Here is a 7,220-nt window from a genome sequence, read left to right on the forward strand (position 1 = left end):
GGCCTTTGCTGACAGCATTCTTAGGACAAGCATGTTATCTACAAGTGTTGATGCAGCAACATATCAAGGAGCTCTGACTAAAAAAGAAAATGACACGTAAAATAAAACATCACTGGGTAAGCTTGACAGTGTTTGCGGTTTCTTCATCCCGTTTCTTTTCAGAAAATGTTCTCTCTAAAGTGTAATGGACTGAAAAAGGAAATGGTGCTGCAAAATTCTTGTCCGCTTGCTGAAAACCGAACCAGCTAAGTCCTGATTTGTTCTGTCTCTTTTCCAACTCTTTTCATACTTGCAGCAAAGTTATATTTGCCTCTCTGGTACCTGTCAAATCTATGTTTTGAAATGGTGAAAGCAGTGATGCTGATGAAACATATTTGAATGCTATGAATGAAGTACTACTGGTCAACAGATGCAGTAAGTGGTGTTAACTATTTAAGCTCTCTTTAATGGATCTCATTAGATAAAGAGTATGTGTGTGAGTGTGGTTACTTTTCCATTGCAATGCATTACAGAAGAGAAAAAAGAAAAAAGACAGTATTTATTTCTCCTGACAAAAACATGCTGAGATGTACATAGGCGTTCATAAACCGAAAGTGCCCAAGTTTCCAATGCTCGAGTCTAATTTAGAAAGAGTTTGCCCAAGTGTAAGTCTTTTTTTCTGATTCTGATACATTACTTCATTCCAGTATCTTCTTAGAGCAAAGCTTATCTGCTTATATACTTGTCTTAACATTTAGAATCTTGGTGAGAAAATGTGTGTGAAAGTGTGTGTGCATTATCTTTTTGCTTGCGATTTCTTGCAGTAGTAGCCAATTGTGAAGATGCCATTCCGGCTTGCTAAACAAACACATGGAATGCATTAAAAAAAAGTTTGTGGCCTTTGCTGACAGCATTCTTAGGACAAGCATGTTATCTACAAGTGTTGATGCAGCAACATATCAAGGAGCTCTGACTAAAAAAGAAAATGACACGTAAAATAAAACATCCCTGGGTAAGCTTGACAGTGTTTGCAGTTTCTTCATCCCGTTTCTTTTCAGAAAAGGTTCTCTCTAAAGTGTAATGGACTGAAAAAGGAAATGGTGCTGCAAAATTCTTGTCCGCTTGCTGAAAACCAAACCAGCTAAGTCCTGATTTGTTCCGTCTCTTTTCCAACTCTTTTCATACTTGCAGCAAAGTTATATTTGCCTCTCTGGTACCTGTCAAATCTATGTTTTAAAATGGTGAAAGCAGTGATGCTGATGAAACATATTTGAATGCTATGAATGAAGTACTACTGGTCAACAGATGCAGTAAGTGGTGTTAACTATTTAAGCTCTCTTTAATGGATCTCATTAGATAAAGAGTATGTGTGTGAGTGTGGTTACTTTTCCATTGCAATGCATTACAGAAGAGAAAAAAGAAAAAAGACAGTATTTATTTCTCCTGACAAAAACATGCTGAGATGTACATAGGCGTTCATAAACCGAAAGTGCCCAAGTTTCCAATGCTCGAGTCTAATTTAGAAAGAGTTTGCCCAAGTGTAAGTCTTTTTTTCTGATTCTGATACATTACTTCATTCCAGTATCTTCTTAGAGCAAAGCTTATCTGCTTATATACTTGTCTTAACATTTAGAATCTTGGTGAGAAAATGTGTGTGAAAGTGTGTGTGCATTATCTTTTTGCTTGCGATTTCTTGCAGTAGTAGCCAATTGTGAAGATGCCATTCCGGCTTGCTAAACAAACACATGGAATGCATTAAAAAAAAGTTTGTGGCCTTTGCTGACAGCATTCTTAGGACAAGCATGTTATCTACAAGTGTTGATGCAGCAACATATCAAGGAGCTCTGACTAAAAAAGAAAATGACACGTAAAATAAAACATCACTGGGTAAGCTTGACAGTGTTTGCAGTTTCTTCATCCCGTTTCTTTTCAGAAAATGTTCTCTCTAAAGTGTAATGGACTGAAAAAGGAAATGGTGCTGCAAAATTCTTGTCCGCTTGCTGAAAACCGAACCAGCTAAGTCCTGATTTGTTCCGTCTCTTTTCCAACTCTTTTCATACTTGCAGCAAAGTTATATTTGCCTCTCTGGTACCTGTCAAATCTATGTTTTGAAATGGTGAAAGCAGTGATGCTGATGAAACATATTTGAATGCTATGAATGAAGTACTACTGGTCAACAGATGCAGTAAGTGGTGTTAACTATTTAAGCTCTTCAATGGATCTCATTAGATAAAGAGTATGTGTGTGTGTGTGAGTGTGGTTACTTTTCCATTGCAATGCATTACAGAAGAGAAAAAAGAAAAAGACAGTATTTATTTCTCCTGACAAAAACATGCTGAGATGTACATAGGCGTTCATAAACCGAAAGTGCCCAAGTTTCCAATGCTCGAGTCTAATTTAGAAAGAGTTTGCCCAAGTGTAAGTCTTTTTTTCTGATTCTGATACATTACTTCATTCCAGTATCTTCTTAGAGCAAAGCTTATCTGCTTATATACTTGTCTTAACATTTAGAATCTTGGTGAGAAAATGTGTGTGAAAGTGTGTGTGCATTATCTTTTTGCTTGCGATTTCTTGCAGTAGTAGCCAATTGTGAAGATGCCATTCCGGCTTGCTAAACAAACACATGGAATGCATTAAAAAAAAGTTTGTGGCCTTTGCTGACAGCATTCTTAGGACAAGCATGTTATCTACAAGTGTTGATGCAGCAACATATCAAGGAGCTCTGACTAAAAAAGAAAATGACACGTAAAATAAAACATCACTGGGTAAGCTTGACAGTGTTTGCGGTTTCTTCATCCCGTTTCTTTTCAGAAAATGTTCTCTCTAAAGTGTAATGGACTGAAAAAGGAAATGGTGCTGCAAAATTCTTGTCCGCTTGCTGAAAACCGAACCAGCTAAGTCCTGATTTGTTCCGTCTCTTTTCCAACTCTTTTCATACTTGCAGCAAAGTTATATTTGCCTCTCTGGTACCTGTCAAATCTATGTTTTGAAATGGTGAAAGCAGTGATGCTGATGAAACATATTTGAATGCTATGAATGAAGTACTACTGGTCAACAGATGCAGTAAGTGGTGTTAACTATTTAAGCTCTCTTTAATGGATCTCATTAGATAAAGAGTATGTGTGTGAGTGTGGTTACTTTTCCATTGCAATGCATTACAGAAGAGAAAAAAGAAAAAAGACAGTATTTATTTCTCCTGACAAAAACATGCTGAGATGTACATAGGCGTTCATAAACCGAAAGTGCCCAAGTTTCCAATGCTCGAGTCTAATTTAGAAAGAGTTTGCCCAAGTGTAAGTCTTTTTTTCTGATTCTGATACATTACTTCATTCCAGTATCTTCTTAGAGCAAAGCTTATCTGCTTATATACTTGTCTTAACATTTAGAATCTTGGTGAGAAAATGTGTGTGAAAGTGTGTGTGCATTATCTTTTTGCTTGCGATTTCTTGCAGTAGTAGCCAATTGTGAAGATGCCATTCCGGCTTGCTAAACAAACACATGGAATGCATTAAAAAAAAGTTTGTGGCCTTTGCTGACAGCATTCTTAGGACAAGCATGTTATCTACAAGTGTTGATGCAGCAACATATCAAGGAGCTCTGACTAAAAAAGAAAATGACACGTAAAATAAAACATCACTGGGTAAGCTTGACAGTGTTTGCAGTTTCTTCATCCCGTTTCTTTTCAGAAAATGTTCTCTCTAAAGTGTAATGGACTGAAAAAGGAAATGGTGCTGCAAAATTCTTGTCCGCTTGCTGAAAACCGAACCAGCTAAGTCCTGATTTGTTCCGTCTCTTTTCCAACTCTTTTCATACTTGCAGCAAAGTTATATTTGCCTCTCTGGTACCTGTCAAATCTATGTTTTGAAATGGTGAAAGCAGTGATGCTGATGAAACATATTTGAATGCTATGAATGAAGTACTACTGGTCAACAGATGCAGTAAGTGGTGTTAACTATTTAAGCTCTTCAATGGATCTCATTAGATAAAGAGTATGTGTGTGTGTGTGAGTGTGGTTACTTTTCCATTGCAATGCATTACAGAAGAGAAAAAAGAAAAAGACAGTATTTATTTCTCCTGACAAAAACATGCTGAGATGTACATAGGCGTTCATAAACCGAAAGTGCCCAAGTTTCCAATGCTCGAGTCTAATTTAGAAAGAGTTTGCCCAAGTGTAAGTCTTTTTTTCTGATTCTGATACATTACTTCATTCCAGTATCTTCTTAGAGCAAAGCTTATCTGCTTATATACTTGTCTTAACATTTAGAATCTTGGTGAGAAAATGTGTGTGAAAGTGTGTGTGCATTATCTTTTTGCTTGCGATTTCTTGCAGTAGTAGCCAATTGTGAAGATGCCATTCCGGCTTGCTAAACAAACACATGGAGCTCTGACTAAAATAAGAAAATGACACAGAAAATTAAACATCACTGGGTAAGCTTAACAGTGTTTGCGGTTTCTTCATCACTTTCCTTTTTTAAAAAAAAACTAACATTCACTAGAATTAAGGTGAGAAAATATGTGTGAAATTGTGCGAGAATAGTCTTTTTACTTGCAACTTATTGCTGTAGTAGTCCATTATGAAGATATAGTGCTTTTGTTATTAGATGCAGTAACTGATGAACTTTTTAACTCTATAATTATCATAAATAAATTAGTTTGTCTTTGAGAAAATGTTTTTGAAAGTGTGTGTGCATTATCTTTTGCTTTCTGTAGTAGTTGCTCACTTTGAAGATTACATTACGGCTTGCTTAATTTGCACATGGAATGCATTAAATTAGTTTCTCAAAATTTTTTAAAATTATCAATGGTTTTTAGATTTTGATGATTTTATTTGAAACTGTTATTTTGTCCAATCTTTTTTAGTTTAAGATTATTTAAATTTTTTTTTTTAAATCTTCGGATTCAAGTGATAAAATTTCTATCAATGGTGTGTGGAATATACTTTTTCTGGCATTTTTATCTGTATATTTTTATTAGGATGACATTTTTTCTGAGAATGCAAAATATGGTTTATTTATATTATTTTTTTTGCTAATGCCTTTTTTTTTAGATCTCATTTTGGTAATAAAGATTTCTATGTTCTGATCATTTAGTAGTAATTAATTTTTGCTTTTATTCTTTCATGTTTTTATAGGAACCAGTTGCACTTGAAGCTCAAAGCAATTATGAAAGACAAAGTTATAGCCCCTTGCACAGATATCAGACGATTGACTCTTTGGCCATGGCTACACTCTTGTTTGCTTACGATTCTTGGAGTAGAAGGATCCTAGTCATCAAATTGATATGTTATAGAAGGATATTTTCTAGGTACCGTATTGCAAAGACTGTCTGTATCATATACATTGAAGTCCAAAACAGTATCAAAATGGAGATTGGGCCCTATGATGACCTTTTGACAGACAAAAGATGCATTGGATGGACAACATAAAAGAATGGACAGGCTTGTCGTGAAGGTACTCTAATCCTAGCAAAAGACCAGGAGGGATGGAGAGCTGGTTATTGGATATGTATGACTAATGGTCCCACAAAGAAACAGGTGACAGTGAAGGCTATAAAGAAATTTTTATAGAAGTAAGATTTTTTTCCATAGTTTTCTTAGCTTCTATTACTTTCTGTCTTTTTTTTTGTCACTAGAAAGTGTTTGCTTCTATGAAATAAAAAATAAAGTTAGCATTTTTTGTGTTTTATATAAAATATTTAAACAAAATTAAAACTATATATTTTTTTATTTCTTAAATACAGTGCTTTTTTTTAAAATTTAGATGATTACCCAAGCAGATGGAGTGAAACTAATCAGCACTGTATGAAGTGGGTGCTTGAAGGTGAATACCCAAGCATTCAAGATAAAAATGAAGGATTGTGTTCTCCTAATATGAAGATCATTGTTTCAACCATTGAAGTAGAAATAAAATATTTTCAATAATTGACAAACCTGGAGTATCAGCACCTGAGATGAACTCCAATTGAGAACAGAGCAGGTAGGGCTAATCCTCCCATAATGCTCTGGCAAGAACCAAGCACCAAGAATTTCAGAAGTTGTTTTTTTTCCAAAGTTTTTTTCCTGGCTCTTTTTCCCAATTTATTAATTTTAAATGAAGAGCTTAAAAGCAAATTATATTTTTAGGTCCATGGATCAAGTTCAACTGTTTTCCTATGGTTGTGATGGCATGAGACTAACAGTCATCTGTAATAAAAACACAAGTAATTTGATGCTTCAGATGTAATGATTAATAATTTGTGTTGTTGTTGCACCCCTCCCCACAAAAAAAAAAAAAAAAAGTTATTGTAATTTTAAAGCTTTAAGTTTGAAAATGAATTGATAATTTTTGGCCCTTAATATTTTTTACAAATGTTCCCTTTTTTTTTTTTAGAAAAAAAAAACAAAATTCATTAGTTATCAAGAACAAAATAGTTGCTCTATAAGCTGTATAAATATAGTATTGTCTTTAAAACAAATATATTTTTTATGTTTATGTTTTTCTTCTATATTTCTTTTATATTTTTTCTTTTATAAAACTGAATATAAATATTGTATATAATATGTGATTGAATAAAAATTGAATCTGATTAAATATTCATTATTTGTAATGTTTTTTTTTCTCTTTTTTTTCTTAAAACTATTTTATATGCAATATGATAGGCCTACTTTATAATTGAAATGTAGGCCTACCTTTGAGGTGAATTAAAAGCAGTATTTTGGTTCTTAGATGTGGCTACATGTGATTGCGCTCAAATACTCGGTACTAAAGGCTATCTCATAGACATATTTCATAGACATATTTCTTAGACATATCTATATGTCTTTACCACGAATCTGAATGCATACATTTTTTTAGTTGAATTAATTTTCTGTAGGCCTAACATTGGTTTAAACTTAGTTGTAATGAAATATAATTAGTAGGCCTACCTAAATAGATTCTAGTTGTTTGATAAATAATGCCAATGAACTTGAATTTTGCTTTTATAAAGTAAAAAGAAAACAATGAAAACACAAGCCTAAATGTAGGCCTACAACATTAAAACGTTCAAATATTTTTCTAGATTAAATATTAAATTAATATAATGTCATAATTAATAAACTTTTGAAATATTGCTTTCAATTTTCTACAAATGCCGATGGAAGGCGAGTAGGCCTACTGTTTACAAGAGTTGTATGCTTACATAAAAAATAGTTTTGCTGCTATTTTAATTTTAAATTCGAGATTCTCATCTCCGGCGGTTAACTATAAATTGCTAGATATCTG

The 7,220-nt window shown here is 33.6% G+C and overlaps 1 long non-coding RNA gene across 1 annotated transcript; it reads left to right on the forward strand.

Annotated features, from left to right (window-relative positions):
* The first annotated feature begins 4,240 nt into the window (after nucleotides 1–4,240).
* On the forward strand, nucleotides 4,241–6,548 carry LOC106077135 (uncharacterized). The gene is made up of 3 exons (XR_001219547.2): nucleotides 4,241–4,407; nucleotides 5,111–5,547; nucleotides 5,739–6,548. It is a non-coding gene; the product is annotated as an uncharacterized LOC106077135 (long non-coding RNA).
* The last annotated feature ends 672 nt before the right edge of the window (nucleotides 6,549–7,220 follow it).

This window comes from Biomphalaria glabrata, chromosome 3, assembly GCF_947242115.1.
Source record: "Biomphalaria glabrata chromosome 3, xgBioGlab47.1, whole genome shotgun sequence".
Lineage (NCBI taxonomy): Eukaryota > Metazoa > Mollusca > Gastropoda > Planorbidae > Biomphalaria > Biomphalaria glabrata.